Below are 20,657 nucleotides of genomic sequence, written 5' to 3'. Positions count from 1 at the left end.
CAACAAAAAGCAAGCAGAAGCCTATATGGATTGCCCAATAGGGAACCAAATCACTATTCAGTTCTTGAATTGGTCTCAACATTTTGACTAGCTTGCTCTAGCCATCGTCAAGAGACTGACTCCGGGGTAGTGCAGTTAATTATGATCCTATAAAGCTAAAGTAGTTGTCCCAGCCAATTTTCTATACCTGCGCCAGGGTATATTTACAAAGCAGGACAGTTCTTTTCAGAACAAGTTTCCCCAAAATCTGATATTCTACTCTTTGCGGTAGTAAAATAAAGCAAGACAGTTCTCTAAAGAACAAACTCTACCTGGCAAGTAGAAACACATATGGTGTTTGTTACCGCAAACCAAATACAATTGATACCTCACCATGCAAAGCCTAAATTCTTTTGTACCCTTTTCACTGATGAAAGAGGTTTCTAAAAAAAGTATTGCCTTGTTAGTGATTTCCAATCCATGTTTAGTTTCACCTCACATGTAGGTACTTTTTTCCCCAAAAGACTTCGTTGGATTAAAACACAAGTGCTTTATTTGTCTTTAAAAAGACAAATTTGTCTTTAAAAAGACAAATAGGTATAGTAATTAATATCTGCAAATTATTTATTATGGCCCATCAAAATGAACTAGGCATTTCTGAGCTTTTAAGAAACTGGTGATTGTTAAATGTAATACTGTAAAAAATTAACTATGCCTAGTGCTAGTGATCAAATGCACACAAAACATGCAACTACACATGTAGATCATTCAGACTGAATTTCTTCGTTTAACAGCAGCTGATGTAAATTTGTCCGATATTTGTTGTCTATTGTAGGTTGCGTAGAGAAGCCCTACAGAAGTACATTCGGCGAGCAGTAGCATCTAGACAAACGGTAAGTACAGTCTTTCTAATGATTTTTCTCCTGTAGATGATCAGCGTATATTAATAGAAACATGAGTCTTTAACCAATAGTTCTTTTCCTAACCAACACTATTCAAAAAGAGACTCACACGGTGTTATCACAAAATGTTCTTATAGTTATAATTCCACCATACAAAGTTTCAAATTCTACTAATGGTGGTGGGCATCAAATAGGTGGGGGTGGGGTGTGACAAGGGGAGAGGGGCACAATATCAAATGTCCCCCCCCCCATCTTTTTGACCACCTTGATCATGAAGCCAAAGTGTTGCACTGTGTAAGACCAACCCTGTGTCTCGCCATGGGCATTAATCCTGGGGGCTAAGGGACTTTGTCAAAACTCATCCTGGACAGCCAACGGACGGGCGCCCGTCCAGGACCAGGTTTCTGTCCCATGTTCAATTCCCTTGTAGTGATTACTTTATCGGACGGGCTATAGGACGAGCTCGCAGTGACTGGCCTTCACCAGAGATCATTTGTTTACAAACCGCAGAGTGTTTAGATTGCTATCTACTGGAAAACAAGCAGGGGGTCTCCCGAGGGCCAGTTTGGGGTTTCACACTGGGCTTCAATGACCTTGAGTATTTACTACAGACAAATTGGTCATATCTTAAGCTCTCTGTGCATTTCAATTTGTAACTTTTTAACAGGATGGGTTTCAACGTTTTTATTTCAGTCTGTGGACAAAATTGCAATTGTCTTTATTGTCTATGTTGTTCTTCTGCGTCAATAAAAGCTTATTTAATTATTTGAGATCCTAGAGAATCAGTTTCAACATATCAACAAGAAAAGTTTTCGAACAAACGGGGTACCTTGTTTTATTAGAGTTTGGAACAATGAGACGGATCCGATTCTCGTATCTTTCACTATTAATGGTCAACTTAAACTTGAAGGCACTCGAATGTAATTGTGTTGCATCAACCCCCCATAAAACTCAGTTCATTACAAAGTTTAAATCGGTCGGGGTGTTTTTAATTACAGTATATATACTTAATTTAACTCATTATCAACAAAAGGATAGAAGTTTTATGCACTTAAAATGTACGCATTTTAAATAGATATCTTACAATGGTATTTTCAAAATTGTACGCAGTGATTATAAAATGTTAAAAAGCAAACGGTTCTTACGGTATATATTTCCTTAAAACAAAAGTCACAAACGTCAAATGATGAATTAGGATCAACACAATAAACAGTCAGTTTTATGTTTATGCGTGTTGGTGCCATTCAATCTAGTGGGACAACCCCTTTTAAAATCTTTAGATTAAAATCTAATTATTTGAGAAATCCATGTTATTAAACAGCACCTTTACAATGATGTATCCCTTTTGATGCATCGTGATTGAATAGAAATTATCCTGAAAGTAATTTAGACAATAAATAACCTTGGAACATCACCCCACAATCCAACAAGTTTGAAGTGTTATGGTCCATTTTTGAAGGGTATAAATCTTTGAAGGGAATTTCCTGTGTATGAACGGGTGGCCATGATTAGCATCCATGTGGTTATTTTTCAAGATGGTGGATAATTTCACCAGTATTGCAATAAGTTTTCATTTGATGCTTTATATTTTTCATTGGTTTAATTTTTATAAACCTATACAATTTAGGAATGGAGAATAAAACACTGTTAACGGTTTACATGAGCTATGCTAGTATAATCTTTCCTACAGTGACCTCCAAACAGTCAGTCCAGACTTGCCCCAAACCGCAAACCCCAGGTTTGTTTAGTTAGTGTTTAATGAGCCAGTGAAACCGCAGAGCGCTCAGTGGGGTGCCTTGGGTACTGTGTATCGGACGGGAATACACATTTCATCGTGTGGAACCTTGTTCCATATGAACTCCCATCCTGTGGCCCGTCCGACAAAAATGTGACACAACTTTTTAGAAGGGTGGGGGACACTATATCAAACGTCCCCCTCTCAAAATTGACCGAAGATTGCACCACAGAGCATCTAAAATGCAGAATTTTCCCGTGCCTATAGACGATGTGACCTCTGACATCACACGAAAACCATAACATGATTCGCGCGCATACTGCCAGGCAAAACCTTTGTGTTTTGGCAGCCAGCTAGAAAATGTACGCAATCTTACTGTGACTGCGCAACTCAGGTGCCCGGCGAAACATGACGTATAGAGTGTTTTGTCAACAGAGGGTGGTTTGAATGTAAACATGGTCACATCGTCTATAAGCGGGCCTGGACCCTATGCTGTTTGGCTTCTCACACAAATGCTCAAACATTATGATTGATGCCATTGACGGGACACAGGGTTTGGTCTTATACGGTGCAATACTTGAGTTTCAAGATAAAGACAAGTCATTAGATACGGCAAACATTTGAGTTTATGCCCTCCACCCTTCAAAAATGGGGGGGGGGGAGGGGGGATAGTCCCTTCCACTGTTTCAAGGGGGAGGTGCAATTTTGTCAACGTTTGAGCAATAGTGTGAGAAGCCAAACAGCATCTAGGATCCAGGCCTGGTTAAAGGCAGTGGACACTATTGGTAGTGACTCAAAATAATTATCAGCCTAAAACCTCACTTGGTAACGTGCAATGGGGAGAGGTTGATAGTATCAAACATTGTGAGAAACGGCTCCCTCTGAAGTGTCGTAGTTCCCGAGAAAGAAGTAATTTTTCATGAAATTCATTTCAAGATCTCAGATTTAGAATGCCAGGTCTCGAAATCAAGCATCTGAAAGCACACTACTCTGTGTGACAGGTGTTTTTTTGTTTTGTGCATTAATATCTCGCAACGACCGATTGAGCTCAGATTTTCACAGGTTTGTTATTTTAGGCATTTTGAGATACACCAAGTGAGAAGACTGGTCTTTGAAAATTACCAATAGTGTCCAGAGTCTTTAGGCGAGCCCGGACTCATTTGCCCCCTACAACTTGTGTCATGTATGTAGATCCGTACTTGAAGATGCTGTTAACTCAAAAGGTTCTACTGCTGCTCACATTTTAAAGGCTTTGCTCTATTCCATTCTTTTTGCCTCTTGTTGACAGTTGCCCTAAGATTGCACCACAGAGCATCTAGAATGTGAACTGTTCCCAGGCCCTTAAACGGGCCCGACCCACGCTGTAAAGGTTTCACACGAGCATGCTTATAGATCCGCACATGAAGATGATGTTAACCAAAAAGGTTATACAACTGCTGCTCACATTTAAAAGGCTTTATAAATGTTCTGTTCCATTCGTTTTGCCTATTGGCCTAAGTTTGCACCAGAGAATCTAGAATGCAAAGTTTTGCCCAGGCCGAAAAAGGTTTTGCGTTCCGCTTTATAGCATGCTCCATCTTTAATTGGTTTGCCCTACCAACAAGCCCCCACCCCCTTTATAGAATTTCCTGTCTTAATCCACCCTTGACGATGCTAGGAATGAACCGCCGTCTGAGCATTATATGTAGAAATAATTTGTATACGCAGCTATAATTGAATTGGTTTTTAGCTAATAACCAGGATAGCAATTAAATGGTGCATCATTTGTCATAGCTCGAAATAGCCATTAAATTCCAAGATCTCAGATGGGGCACATCTTCCCTCAGACTCATAAGATTGCACTAGAGAGCATAAATGGCCTTAAAATTTTCCTGGGGCCCTTAAGCGAGGCGGGACCCCACGCCGTAGATGGTATGACTAACGATGTTCCTCCCCCCATCTTTCAAGACAGATTGACGTCGATGCTAATGGTCACTCTAAACAAATTATAACATTATGAATGTTTTCTCATTTTCTCAGTTGCACAAAACCCAAGAGAGCAAAAGAGCTGAGCTGGAGAGTCAAATGAAGGATAACAGGAAGCGGAGGAAGACTCTGTAAGAGACACTGTTTTTTTTCTTATTCAAGATTACATCTCAGCAACACCGTACTTAAGGGTTTGGATACCTTTTGTACAACACAAAACTCAATGTCAACAGATATACATTAAACTATCCGGTTTGAAGATAATGGTGGTAGAAGGCTTCTAAAATATTACTTGCCTTGCTGAGGTTGTAAGTTTTGAGACATGAGTAAAACAATATTATGAAAGTAGTTTTTGTTTCATGAAACAAAAGTGATCTTAGCATGTAAAACGTATTTACGCTACTCTCCTGAAAACCTTGCTGTTTGATTTTGCCTTTTGTTTTCTTCGCAAAACTTTAAAACTAATGTTGCTAAAATTGTATAGTACATGTACATCATTCACAGTGCATAGGGATTTATGTAATGGGCAAAATTGTTATACAAAAGGTACCAAAACCCTTTAAAGATACAACTTTGTACTTGTTTTTGAGATCGTCATTCCTTTTATCGATTGTCCCTGAATGAGAATGCATTTATTAACTCAACCATTTCTGGGTTTATAATTTGTTTTTAACCTTTACACTGATGTGTTTTAACCACTGTACCCTGTGAAAACAAATATAGTATGCAAATCACTCGAGTGGGATTTGAACGCACTACCTTTGCATTGCTAAAGCAGATGTCCTACAACTAGACCACCGAGCTAGCCCGATGGCTAGAGGCAGCTCAAATCCTGGGTTTAAAAAACTGACTGACCCATAACCCTATTAACAATAAATAATTGTAGTGCCAGTAGTAAAAATTCTTGTTGTTACTGTCCAAATTGCTTGTATTAGAAATGTAAAGTTATTGTGTAATGTTTATTTTCATCTGCAGCACGCAGCAGCGCTGGAGTGGGAGTGAAAAGATCACCTTTTGTCACAACAGTGGAGTCAGTGCTACTATACGGAGATGAGACCTAGACCCTAACCACCAGGATGGAGAAGTCTCTGGATGGTTGCTACACCAGGATGCAGCGTATGACCCTAAACATCCCCTGGCAAGACCACATGAGAAACTCCAATCTGTATGCTGGCTGGCCAAAGGCTACAGAGAAGATCCGTGAACGCCGCCTCAAGCTTGCTCGGCACTGTGTCCGCCACTCAGAGCTTGCCCCTTGCCCAATCATCCTCTGAGAGCCCACCCAAGGCAAGGCTTCTTGTGGGAGAAGATGACTCTCCTACCTAGACACACTGAAATGAGACATCGGCTTGACCAGCGCTGAAGAACTACGCTCCTTCATGCTGGACCGGAACATCTGGAGAAAAATCACTGAGCAGGCTCGAGCCTCTAGATGGCGCTTGACTTGATTGATTGGGAGTATGATTCAAACTGCGAGCAGCTCATCAGGCCTCATCCAAAACACCTGTAATCATAGTCTATAGTGATGGTACCCAAGCCCATCAAGAGAGCCCCATAGTCTGCCGACCAGAACACCAATGGGAATCTTGAGGTTCAGGTGGTCACCAAGCAAAATCCTAAGGAGAGGTCAGATAAGACTGGTGAGGTCCACCATTTTGAAGTCCAGTCGCTCAGACGACGTCATTTTTGTCACAGTGATGAATTTGGTAATGCTTCACCAAAGTCAGTCGGTTCAGAGCCTCCATCGCCAACACGATCAACGGAGAAATCTCCAAGAAAAGATGCTGTCATCCCATCACCTTGGGGTTCACCACAGAAATCCCAAGGTGATGAGCTCTCTGCAGCGTTTCCTGGTCATCACACCAGAAGCATCAGCCATAAGAAAGTACCGGAAGAAGGCGTCAATCCCGAAGTTTTTTAAACAGGTTTTATTGTTTTGTTATCCTTGAGTTTTATACATATTAACTGCAACAATGACGCTACAGTTGTACCAGTTGCTTTTAAATGTATTAAACCACCTCAGATGTATAATTATTTAACTTGGCTTTTAAGACACTGGACACTATTGGTAATTGTCAAACACTAGTCTTCACAGTTGGTGTATCTCAACATATGCACAAAATAACAAACCTGAGAAAATTTGAGCTCACAAAGTTTTATACTATCACCCTCTCCCCATTACTCATAATCAACTGGTATGCAGTGCTAACCCCTAAATGAATTAGCACCGTGGACTTGTTAATGCCTTTATCAAATTATGTGACAGGATGCCATACACAAAGCAAACCCTTTCCATAAGGGCATGAATACAACAACAAATTAAAAAAATTATATGATGTTATATGGGATAGTAGGGTTTGTATAAAAAGCAAAACTTATAACAAGGAACAAAGTTAACTTACTGTTTTAAAGGCACTGTACACATTTGGTAATTACTCAAAATAGGCCTTTATTAGCATAAAACATTATTTGGTAACGAGCAACGGAAGACTGTTGATAGTATAAAACATTGTGAGAAACGACTTCCTATAAAGAGATAATTTCTCACTAAAATAATATATATAAAAATTGGCCAGAAGCACACTATTTTATACAACAAGGGTGATTTTTTCTTTCATCAGTTTCTTGCAACTTCAATGAACAGTTGAGTCCAAATTTCCACATTCTTGTTTCTTTATGCATATATGTTCGGATACACCGAGTAAGAATACTGGTCTTTGACAAAAACCAAACGTGTTCAGTCCTTATTGTTTTTTTTTTTTAAATTAAGATGCGTACTGCCTGTGATAGTATTAACAAACCATGCAATGTACTTGTACAGTAGCATTAACATCAGTGCCCAATTTCATATAGCTACTTTTAGCAAGCACAAACCATAGAGTTATATATAAGAACTAGAGCGCGCACTGACCTATATACGCGCCCCGGTATGCGAGCAGGCGGCCATTTTTTAAGTTGACAACACAGCTATCTCACAGCGTGTGTTTGTGCGGCCATTTTGTAAGTTGAACAAACAGCATCGCGTGAGTGTGAGTGTAGTGCTCTGAAAACCTTTTGTTTCCAGTCCGCCGTTTCGAAAATACCAGGGTCTTTTTGAAACGCAGGTATTTTTACAGGTCAGGATCCAAAAGTACTTAAAGTCTGCTATATCCATTCGCCGTTTCTAAAACGCCCAGATAATTCGAACCCTGATGTTGTAGCGCCACCAACTGGCGGTGTATTCCTCGGCTGCTGAAACGGCGGAGATCCTGAAACTGGTCCGTGAACTGGACCACACAGCCGGTGTGTATTTTCATAATTGTAAGGGCCTACAATAAGTATTCTGGCAAGGGAAGATCTATTAAGGTATGTTATGGAAAACCAAAGCAAAATTATTTATTTTGGTAGCGTACCTTACTTCAGTCATCAGTGTTCAAACAAGAGTACTTCTTTTATTGACTCGAAATTGCCCAACTTTAACTTGCATATTCCTTTGTAAAGTATATTACTTACCAATGCATAGTACACAGTACATGTGTACATCATAAGACATGTGCAATATTACCAGATACAGTACTTCTGCAGTATTATCTAACCTGCACCAATAAAATGCCTAAAAACTTTACAAATGGTCACTCAGGATTATGTTACACTTTAAAAAAAGGTCGGAAAAGTTTCCGTATGGCGCCACCACTTTTTCATTCGAAATAAAATAATATAGTATCTAATTTACCTGATTGATATATCCCTTTTTGTAAAAATGAGTGAAAAGGTGGTGGCGCCATACGGAAAGTTATCCAAATGGTCAGATTTAGCGGAACTTGAGTGTAGTAGGCAACAAAATAGTTTGTTAATTCGGTTCACAATTACTGACTGAGCATTTTGATTGACACCAGTATTAAAGGAACACGTTGCCTTGGATCGGACGAGTTGGTCAAAACAAAAGCGTTTGTAACCGTTTGTTATAAAATGCATATATGGTTGGAAAGATGTTTTAAAAGTAGAATACAATGATCCACACAAGTTTGCCTCGAAATTGCGTGGTTTTCCTTCTACTATGCGAACTAACATGGTCGGCCATTTATGGGAGTCAAAATTTTGACCCCCATAAATGGCCGACGTGTTAGTCGACGAGGTAAAAGGAAAACCACGCAATTTCGAGGCATGTTTGTGTGGATCATTGTATTCTCTTTTTACAACATCTTTCTACCCATTCGCATTTTACAAAAAACGGTTACAAACGCTTTTCAAAGACCAACTCGACCGATCCAAGGCAACGTGTTCCTTTAATGTTGCACTATGTCTATGAGTATGATTGAATGATGATGATGTTGTTTTGCAGAATTATTATGGGCACCTGAGTGGCTGAAAGGCAGTGGACACTGTTGGTAATTGTCAAAGACTAGTCCCCACAGTTAGTGTATCTCAACATATGCATAAAATAACAAACCTGTGAAAATTTGAGCTCAATTGGTCATTGAACTTGCGAGATAATGAAAAAAAAAAACACCCTTGTCACACGAAGTTGTGTGCGTTTAGATGGTTGATTTCGAGACCTCCAGTTCTAAATCTGAGGTCTCGAAATCAAATTCGTGGAAAATTACTTCTTGCTCGAAAACTATGGCACTTCAGAGGGAGCCGTTTCTCAAAATGTTTTTTACCATTAACCTCTCCCCATTACTCCGTACCAAGTAAGGTTTTGTGCTAATTATGTTTTTGAGTAACTACCAATAGTGTCCACTGCCTTTAAAGTCAAATTTGAAAAGTTGCAAAAGCCCATTCACCCAATTCCAGAACCTTGGGAACTAGCACTTAAGCATCACATACTAGTTGCGATACGTAACTCTCCTCCCGACGGCCGCCAGGCCATAGGGTTACGAGATTCTTTTGATCGGAAACAGTTGATCTGGTCCAACACATACAATTTCGACAGCTAGTCACCAGATTTGCCCCATCTTTACCACTTTCAAAAATCATGACACAAATTCTGAGGGTACGAACTTAATCCGCAATGTCTAATGCAGCCTTCCATAATACTCAAAACACCATTTAGAATATTTTTCGAAGAACAATGGACAAAAACTTACAGATCCTGGAGCGATTCCCAGGTTCATATTTTGAACCTGTCGCATCAAACGCATTATTTTGTTGATGGGCTAAATGGGCTAAACCATTCTGTAAAATGGTTCCTGACCATTGAAAGTAAAAGTTAAACTTTTTTTCGTTGGAGCAGGTGATACTCTTTGAAATACCATTCACTCAAACAAATCTATTTTTTTATGTTTGGGGCCAAACATCTGACATAGCATCTTTTAGCCGCTCAAGTGCCCTTAAAGGCAGTCGGACACTATTGGTAATTACTCAAAATAATGTTCAGCACAAATCTTTTCTTGGTGACGAGTAGTAGGGAGAGGTTGATGGTATAAAACATTGTGAGAAACGGCTCCCTCTGAAGTGCCATAGTTTTCGAGAAAGAAGTAATTTTCCATGAATTTGATTTCGATACCTCAGATTTAGAACTTGAGGTCTCAAAATCGACCATCTAACATGTCCTAACGCACACAACTTCGTGTGACAAGGGTGTTTTTTCTTTCATTATTATCTTGCAACTTTGATGACTGATTGAGCTCAAATTTTCACAGGTTAGTTATTTTATACATGTGTTGAGGTACACCAACTGTGGAGGCTAGTCTTTGATAATTACCAACAGTGTCCATTGCCTTTAAATCCTGTGAATTGAGTCAACCAATTATTTTATTGCATACTAATTCAGGTTCCGATAAATCTGACCATTTGTAAGTAGTTAAATACTTTGTTAGTGCAGTTTAGTTATTTTAGTGAGTTTAATTGTGTCCATATTATTTAGTGATTTATGGTTGTACATTTACTCTTTTTCGATGTGCTTTTTACATACATCTAGGCCTAAATCCCATGCCATACTCAAAATTCATCAAGAGGGACCAATACAATACATCAGGCCTGTATGATATTGCTTCGTTTTTGAAAGGGCAAGCGCACCAAGGCATTTTCTCTTGGAAAAGGGGAGGAAATTATAAATTTGCACTGGAGCATTTCAAGGGCACCAAGGCAATGACCAGGGGCCAGGGAGGCAATCGCCTTTGGTGCCACAGTGAAGTATCATACATCTAGGCCTAAATCACATGCCATAGATTAGTCCAAATTCATCATGACAGACCAATACAATACTACATGTAAATAGCTTCATACATGTTTTACTGTTAGTTCATGTCAGCGCTATGACAGAATTAGTCTTTAAACAATCTAGTAATCTGCAAAAATAAATTAACTGATTTTTGTCTGTCTTTCTTCTTACATAATTTACAAGCTAGATCCCAGTGTAGCCGTTAACATCCCAATGTCAACACGCACACAAGTAAACTTTCAAGACAAAACAGGTGTCAAGGACATCCCTGTGTAGGAAGAAGCATTCTTCGCCCAGGTCCGGTGAGAAGGTGGCTCGAAGTAGGGAGGCGTCTCACAGTCGGGATTGAGAATCGACGAAATTGGAGGAAAATACACCCTGCAGAAGAATGGATACAATGAGATTGCTGTTGTGGCTGAGTGTGAGGTAACTTTTACAAGATTCAAATCCATCAAAGTCAACAATCGAGCAAAGCAGAGGTTACTTTGTATTGGGATTAGTGTTGTGGGTCATTTAAACATGGTTTTATTAGGCTACTCTGATGTGGGGGGGGGTGTGTCTGGCAGGCCTAATGCAGCAGAAAACTTGTCTGGTGGTTGATACTTATTGTATGATGAATAGTGTTATTGGTCATTTCAACTTGGTTGGAGGTACTATCTCAGATCTCAAACCCAAGGAGAGGGGATAGAGGGTGTCTGGCAGGCAAAAAAGAGCAGACAACTTGTCTGGCTGTTGATCTTTTCTTTGAAAATAGAGTTACTGGTCATATTCAACTTGGTTTCAAGTGGTTACTCCAATGTTGGGTGAGGGGGGGGGGGGTGTCTGCATTGTCTGGTGGCTGATACTATGTATTCGGTATATTTTTTTGGTAATTTCAACATGATTTCAGGTGGTTACTCTGACGGGGAGGGGGGGTTGTCTGGTGGGTCTAATGCAGCAAAACTTTTGTCTGGCGGCTCAAACATGTACGTTGTTTAGGAAATAGTGTTTTTGATCATTTCAACATTGTTTCATCGGGTGGTTCCTCCGATGTTGGGGGGGGGTGTATGGCAGCCTAAAGCGGCAGACAGTTTGTATGGCGGTTAATGCTTGTATGGAGAAAAGTGTTATTAGTAATTTCAACTTGGTTTTGACCAAGAGAGGGGAAGGGGGTGGTGTTCTAAGATGGTAAACCCAGGGAGGGGGGGGGGGGGGTGGGTGTCTGGGCGCAAAATGCAGCAGACAATTTGTCTAGTGGCTGATACTTTTCATTGGCAATGCTGTTATCGTTCATTTGAACTTCGTTTCAGGTGGTACTTCGGGGGGTGGGGGGTGCTTTCCATGGCAGGCCTAATGCAGCAAAGCAGAGTCTACTTTGTATTGGGATTAGAGTTTTGGGTCATTTAAACATAGCTTCATGGGGCTCCTCTGATGTGGGGAGGGGGGAGGTCTGGCTGGCCTAATGCAGCAGAAAACTTGTCTAGTGGTTGATGCTTGTATGAAGAATAGTGTTATTGGTCATTTTCAACTGCAGGTACTTTCTCAGATGGTAAACCCAGGGAGAGGGGATATAGGGTGTCTGGCAGGCAAAATGGGGCAGACAATTTGTCTGGCTGTTGATCTTTTCATTGGGAATAGTGTTACTGGTCATATTCAACTTGGTTTCTAGTGGTTACTCCAATGTTGGGTGGGGGGTGTCTGCATCCTTACACAGCAAAACATTGTGTGGTGGCTGATACTATGTATTCGGTATACTTTTTTTGGTCATCTTAACATGGTTTCAGGTGGTTACTGTGATGGTTAACCCAGGGGGTGGGGAGGAGGGGGGTGGTTGTCTGGCGGGCCTAATGCAACAAAACAGTTGTCCGGCGGCTTATACAATGTTTAGGAAATAGCGTTTTTGGTCATTTCAACATTGTTTCAGGTGGTTCCTCCGAGGGTGGGGGGGGGGGGCCTAAAGCGGCAGACAATTTGTCTGGCAGTTAATGCTTGTACATGTTGTATGGAGAAAAGTGTTATTGGTCAATTCAACTTGGTTTTGACCCAGAGAGGGGGAGGGGGTGGGTGTCTCTTGAGGCAAAATGCAGCGGACAATTTGTCTAGCAGTTGATGCTTTTCATTGGGATAGTGTTATTGGTCATTTCAACATGGTTTCAGATAGCTCCTCCGATGTTGGGGGAGGGAGGGGGTGTGTCTGGCGGGCCTAATGCAGAAGACATGTTGTTTGGTTGTTGATACTGGTTGGAAGAGTAGTGTTTTTATTGGTCATTTCGACTTGCTGGGAGGTAGTTCCTCAGATGGTAAACCCAGGGAGGGGGCGGAGGAGGTATCTGGGCGCGCAAAATGCAGCAGACAATTTGCCTCGTGGTTGATACTTTTCATTGGCAATGGTGTTATTGGTCATTTGAACTTGGTTTCAGGTGGTTCCGATGGTGGGGGGGGGGGGGGCGGTGTTGTCCATGGCAGGCCTAATGCAGCAAAGCAGAGGATACTTTGTATTGGGATTAGTTTTTTTGGGTCATTTAAACATGGTTTCATAGGGCTCCTCCGATGTGACGGGGAGGGGTGTGTTTGGCTGGCCTAATGCAGCAGACAATTGATCTGGTGGGTGATACTTGTATGGAGATTAGTGTTGTTGGTCATTTCAACTTGGTTGCAGGTATTTTCTCAGATGGTAAACCCAGGGAGAGGGGATAGAGGGTGTCTGGCAGGCAAAATGCAGACAATTTGTCTGGCTGTTGATCTTTTCATTGGGAATAGTGTTACTGGTCATATTCAACTTGGTTTCAAGTGGTTACTCCAATGTTGGGTGAGGGGGGTGGGGGGGTGTCTGCATTGTCATGATTGTCTGGTGGCTGATACTATGTATTTAGTATACTTTTTTTGGTAATTTCAACATGGTTTCAGGTGGTTACTCTGATGCATAACCCAGGGGGCGGGGGAGGGTGTTGTCTGGTGGGCCTAAATGCAGCAAAACATTTGTCTGGCGGCTCACACGTTGTTTAGGAAATAGTGCTTTTAATCATTTCAGCACTGTTTCATCAGGTGGTTCCTCCGATGTGGGGGGGGGGGGTGTATGGCAGCCTGTCTGGTTGTTGATACTTGTTTAAAGAATAGTGTTATTGGTCATTTTCAACTTGGTTGCAATTACTTTCTCAGATAGTAAACCCAGGGAGAGGGGATAGAGGGTGACTGGCGGGCAAAATGCAGCAGACAATTTGTACGGATGTTGATCTTTTTATTGGGAATATTGTTACTGGTCATTTCATTTTGGTTTCAGGTGGTTCCTCCAATGTGGTCATTTCAACATGGTTTCAGGTGGTTACTCTGATGGTTAACCCATGGCACGGGGGGGGGGGGGGGGGGGGGGGGGGTTGTCTGGCGGGCCTAATGCAGCAAAACATTTGTTTGGCGGCTCATACGTCGTATAGGAAATATTGATTTTGGTCATTTCAACATGGTTTGAGGTGGTTCCTCTGATTTTTTTTTGTTGGGGGGGCGTGTCTGGCGGTTGATACTTAAACGAAGAATATCGTTACTGTTCATATCGACTTGGTTTTAGGTGGTACCTACAATGTTTGATTCAGCTCATTATATTGCGTCTTTGTTGGGTGTCCATGGCAAACATCCATATCTGACTATGTCAGGTTATCCAGTAAATGTTCTTGTACTCAAATATTGGTACCTTGTTCGTTTAACCAAAGTGCTCTGGGCTCTGGATGAGACAAGACCAACACAACTTGAAAAAGAGTCAAGGAACGGAACTGTTATGTAGGTTTTTAACAAACACAGATAGAGATGATGAATATTTAACAGCATCATTTAAAGACAGTGGAAACTATTGGTAGTTGTCAAAGACCAGTCTTCTGTATCTCAACATCTATTATGCATAAAATAACAAACCTGTGAAAATTTGAGCTCAATTTGTCGTCGAAGTTGCAAGATATGAATGAAACAAAAAACACCCTTGTCACACGAAGTTGTGTGCTTTCAGATGCTTGATTTCGAGACCTCAAATTATAAATCTGAGGTCTTGAAATCAAATTCGTGGAAATTACTTCTTTCTCGTAAACTACGTCACTTCAAAGGGAGCTGTTTCTCGCAATGTTTTATATTATATGACACCCAAGCAGATTCTTGCCATTTGATTGCAGGATTGTCCGTCACGTGTTAGCAAATAATCTGAGGTCTTGAAATCAGATTCATGGAAAACTACTTTTTACTCGAAAACTATGTCACTTCAGAGGGAGCTGTTTCTCACAATGTTTTCACAATGTTCTTTATTATCGAACTCTCCCCATTACTCGTCACCAAGTAAGGTGTTATGCTAATAACTTTTTTGAGTCATTACCAATAGTGAGCATATGAACTTCTCTTTACAAGGATTTCACTTACTTATTTTTCTGCTCTCATATTTTTCTTGTTAAGTATCAACACCCACCACATTGATAGGTGCCCAGTCCTGCTGTGATTTATTTCGTTATTCATTTTTATTTCAACATGTCTTGTAATGTTTTGTATTCAGGGGGTGTTGCTAATTTATCATCCGTCTTCTTATCTGTATCTCCAGGTCCTTGCCTTTTTTATTAAACTGTGCTTGGAAAGACTGGTACCAGGGAAGACTGCCCAATACGCTTGCCAGAGTTTTTAAAGAAGGTATTGTTTTCAAACGAATCCATACAATTCATATAATTCATTCGGATTACAACAATAGCTGATGGTACTGTACTTGTTTGTAGATTACAACAATAGCTGATGGTAGTGTACTTGTTTGTAACAATAGAGAAAAACAAAATAAATACAGACAAAATAACAGTTTGTGAAGATTGGTATAAAAACCTTGTTGGTCTTTGACATTGTAAGGTTGATTTTTGGGGGTTATAATTGTGCAGTATTTCTATCTTACGTGACATTTTGGTTTATCTTATTTCATTTTTTTTCTCATATTGTGTGTGTGTTTTTTCGGCATGTTCTTACTGTATTTTTAACCAAATAACTTTAATCAGTCAATCAATCAATCAATCAATCAGTCAATTACTCAACTAATGCTAGTTGTTTATTATACAGAGTGCGATCCACTGTATAACCAGCCGTTGATTTCACCAAACTCTTCCTAACTTAGGATATAATCTAATGGCTTAGGACGAGTTAAGTTCCGTAACCATACTAGTTAAGACACATTGAACCCTTCCTTAAGTTGGGATGAGTAACTTGTCCTTACTCTAGATCGGGATTAATCCTAGACTTGTGGACAAGTCGTTAAATTGGCCCCACGCGCTGAGATAGTGCTCGCATGAGAGCACTCTCGCGTGAACTGATGGTTTCCGATTATGACTCTGAGGAGTCATAATCGAGAGAGAGCACTGTCTCAGCCCGAGGGGCAGATTTAACGACTTGTCCACAAGTCTAGATTCATCCTAGACTTGTGGACAAGTCGTTAAATCGACCCCACGCGCTGAGGAGTCCAAATCGGGGAGCCATCAGTTCACGCGAGAGCACTGATCTTGTGAGAGCACTATCTCAGCCCGAGGGGCAGATTTAACGACTTGTCCACAAGATTAATCCTAGACTTGTGGACAAGTCGGTAAATCGGCCCCACGCGCTAAGGAGTCGAAATCGGGGAGCCATCAGTTCGCGCAAGAGCATTGATCTCGTGAGAGCGCTATCTCAGCCCGAGGGGCCGATTTAACGACTTGTCCACAAGATTAATCCTAGACTTGTCCACAAGTCTAGATTATTCCTAGCTTCTTTTTTTTTATTGCCAGCGTTTGCAGCAAACTTCGGGTCAGGAAAGTGTGGACTTGGGGAAATTGACATGGCAAGGCTCCCCACTATATCTCTGAATTGCTTCAAGTTTACACTTTGTCATGGAGTCTTTGATCATGTTCCATGCTTCTCCTCATTGAACCCCAGTCTCAACACTCATGGAGTGACAGGTCTTTTTCTTCAGCTTTGCCATGCATCTGGAACATCATCATCATCATCATCATCGTCGTCGTCATCATTCTCTTAATACATTATGGGGACGTTAAGCTGCCAAACCAATGGGTTCTAATGCTCTTCGCCACAGCTGCCACGCAGATACTCAAAGTCCGCAAGGTAGGCAGGGGCGGGATCCTCCCCGTGCGTCGACATTCAGCTTAATGGTCACATGGGAAGGTGTATCCTCTGGGATGTCATCAATGATGGTGGTCTCCGAGATTGTTGCATTAGTGATGAAGTAGACACTTTAGGCTGAAGGCTTGGAGCCTTCCTGTGTCGTCTGCCCGGAGTGTCCATGTTTCTGAGCCAAAGAGTAGGACGAGGAGGACACAGGTAGTAAATACCTTCAGCTTGGTTGTGAGCTTCAGGCGTTTGTTTCTCCAGACACAATCTCATTGGCCAAAGGTGGATGAGGCAAGTCCAAGACGTCGGAGAATGTCGGGGGAGGATGAGCCGGAGGAATGGATGTCACAGTCGAGATACCTGAACTTCTGTGTAATTTGGACAGAGTTACCCTCAACGTTGACTGAAGCAGGTGTTTGGCGGAGGTTGGTACAGTTCTGGATCTTGGTTTTTGCCCATGATGTGTGCATCCCCATCATCTCAGCTTCTTCCTCGAATCTTTGGAGTGAGGAACAGTGCAGCGTCGTACTGGCACTCTCTACCACTTAATCTTGGATCTTTTCTTTGTACCACAAAATTTAAATCTAATCAAAACTTATCTTATGCCACAGGTTTTCAATTAGGACTAATTTTGTTGTGTCTGTTTTCTTTAATTTTGTTTTTGGTTTTTACTACGCCTTGAACACCCAGCATGGTGGATATGTGCACATTACAAGACTTTAGTTTTATCATTACTTTTAGTTAATACCAGGCAGGCCAACCAAGGGTATTTTTTAATTTGGAAAAGAAAAAGAGCTAACACCAAAACAAACCCAGTCAATTAATTATTATATTTCTATCGGATTTCTTTATTTTTCTTAGATAGCCAGCACCACATACTTCTTCGCAAGAGAGTACTCTTTCCAGCCAATCAAATGGATCACTACAAGAAATCTCGCTTGGCCAATCAAAGCAAGCCTCTTATAAAATGAATGAAACAACGGCTCAGATTGGTCAGACACCTAGACGAATCAGGAGGTATGATATTCAACCCTGAACTATTAGTAATAAAAAATGGTATAATAATAATAATAACAAGTTCTTATATAGGGCATTTCACAATAAACCGTATCAATGCGCTTTACATTAGTCCCCTGGTCATTGAGCCAATAAACATCCCTTTAATCTTTCTCAGCTCCCATTAGGGAGTATACAGCCCCGAGCTGCTGTGCACTCCAAAAGCTTTTCATTCACAATATCAACCTCTACCCTGGCAGGTACCCATTTATACCCCTGGGTGAAGAGAAGCAATTATAGTAAAGTATCTTGCTCAAGGACACAAGTGTCACGACCGGGATTTGAACCCACACTCCGGTGAATTCAGGCAGAACTTGAATTCGATGCTCTTAACCACTCGGCAGCGACACTCTATGATAAACAAGTTTTATTTATCATTTCGAAAATTGGTGTGACTTCGAAGTAAAAGTAGTGACATTTTGTGAAGTTATAACACTTTCAAGTAATGTGTTTTAATGGTTTTCAAATTCGAAAACAATCTGTTTATTATGTCTATAACACTCATGTATGCAACTATGGTGAAATTGGCGTTTCATGCATTTGTCACTTATTATTATGTCCTGAGTAGCTCGGACATTATTTTATTAAAAAAGCACTGGACACTTTTGGTAATTGCTCAAAATAATTGTTAGCATACAAACTTTTTTGGCAACAAGCATTGGGGAGCTGTTGGGGAGCATTGTGATAAACAGCTCCCTCTGAAGTAATGTGGTTTTTTAGAAAGAAGTAATTCTCACTGAAATAATTGAATTTGATTTCATGACCTCAGAACTGATTTTGAGGTCTCAAATTCAGGCATCTGAAATCACACAACTTCGTGTGACAAGAGTTTTTTTCTCCCATTATTATCTCACAACTTCATAGTATGAACAGTTGAGTTCAAGATGTTGAGATACACGTAGTGAGAAGACTGGTCTTTGACAGTTACCAAAATGTGTTCAGTGTCTTTTTTTTGACAAGGTTAGATTGAAAATTGCAACCAAACTTTCTACTCAGTCCTGCTAGGGTCATTTTTTATTTGAAGAAATTAATCAATGTATTTAATTCAACTTTTTTCTGTTTTATTAAAGGCACTGGACACTAACGGCAATTACCTAAAATAATTGTTAGCAATGGAGAGCTGTTTATGGTATAAAACATTGTGAGAAACGGATCTCTCTGAAGTAACGTAGTTTTTTAGAAAGATGTAATTTCTCGCAAAAACATTTGCATTGAATTCAAGACCTCAGCTGAGTTATCAGCTGATGTCTCGAAACTTTTGCGACAAGGGTGTTTTTTTCTTTCATTATAATCTTGCAAGCTCGATGACCAGTTGATTTCAAATCTTGACAGGTTTGTTATTTAAAGCATATTTTGAGTTACACCAATGAGAAAACTGGTCTTTGACAATAACCAAATGTGTCCAGTGCCTTTGAACATTTCAAATGTAGAGGCTAGTTTAATAATGTTTGATGCAACTTGTCCTCCGTCTGTATGCATTGAAATGTATGTAATAAGATTGTATTTCTGGCTTGATCTGCTTAGTGTCTTGCCATTTACAAGATGCCAAATGCCAAGTCTCTGTTTTAACTCTGTAAATAAAGTAAGTTTTTAACCAGTTTAAAAAACGGGTTTAAATGTTACTTTTAATCTTTGGGCCACAACCCCTCTTGGGTTATAAACTTAGGCATGTTCTTATAAGTCTTAGATAAAAAAACTTTTATTCAAAGGCCACTTTCACTATTATACTATCACCCTGATATTGTTTCACACTCAAATAACCATTTTCTCCTGCGTATAGGATGCCGTGTATCTGAGCTTTAAGGTAGACACCAAATCACATTAAATCTATCTGTGTGGCTTATTTGGTATCTTAGAAGTGAGAATCATGAATTTAATTTTAACAAACAATTGATATGGTGGTAGGCTTTTAATGTATATTGTTGAACCGCCACATTTATTTGGTTGATTTTTCCTTACATGCCAAGTGCCTTGTATCTTGTATGCAGGAAAGGACTGAAAACAAATCACTGAAATCATTCTGATCGGTAAATTTTACTGTCCAAGTTCTTGGTCTACGTTCTGTTTAACTGGGGTCCCTTGCTTAATTTTAGCATGGTGCTTAAACTGTAGCAATGTTTAACAAATTTTCGCAAGAACACTTGGGCAGTAGAAACAAATTGTTGTCCTTTCACATGACTACATCTTTGTAAAATTTAACAACCATGCTACAATTTAGCAATGGACCCTTGCTAAAAGTGCTCTCGTGTGAATTAAGCTTTAAGTGTGATCTGTAAACTCGAATAATACTTCTTGTTTTACGAGTCGATATGGTGCTACCTAGGTGTCTGTAATTTTGGACATTCTCGTTTCTTGTTTCGTTTTTGTTTTAGTTAAAGGCAGTGGACACTAATAGTAATTTCTAAAGACTTCTCTTCACAGTTGGTGTATCTCAACATTATATGCATTAATTAACAAAGCTGTGAAAATTTGAGCTCAATCGGTCGCCGAAGTTGCGAGATATTAATGAAAAAGAAAACACCCTTGTCACAGGAAGTTGTGTGCTATCAGATGCTTGATTTCGAGACCTCAAATTCTAAATCTGAGGTCTCGAAATCAAATTCGTGGAAAATTACTTCTATTCCGAAAACTGCATTACTTCAGAGGGAGCCGTTTCTCACAATGTTTAATACTATCAACCTGTTCCCATTATTTGTCACCAAGTAAGCTTTTATGCTAATAATTATTTAGAGTAATTACCAAAATTCGTCGATAACCTGTGAAATACGCTTGAGGTTATAGTTCATTGTCCCCT

The 20,657-nt window shown here is 40.2% G+C and overlaps 1 long non-coding RNA gene across 1 annotated transcript; it reads left to right on the top strand.

Annotated features, from left to right (window-relative positions):
- Positions 1-857: 857 nt before the first annotated feature.
- On the top strand, positions 858-20,171 carry LOC139951427 (uncharacterized). Its single transcript, XR_011787766.1, has 6 exons — positions 858-872; positions 4,636-4,712; positions 5,557-7,926; positions 10,911-11,149; positions 15,273-15,358; positions 17,669-20,171. It is a non-coding gene; the product is annotated as an uncharacterized lncRNA (long non-coding RNA).
- The last annotated feature ends 486 nt before the right edge of the window (positions 20,172-20,657 follow it).

Source organism: Asterias amurensis, chromosome 19 (assembly GCF_032118995.1).
Source record: "Asterias amurensis chromosome 19, ASM3211899v1".
Classification (NCBI taxonomy): Eukaryota; Metazoa; Echinodermata; class Asteroidea; order Forcipulatida; family Asteriidae; genus Asterias; species Asterias amurensis.
The sequence above is the reverse complement of the archived record's forward strand: the minus strand, read 5'-3'. Positions and strand labels throughout refer to the sequence as shown.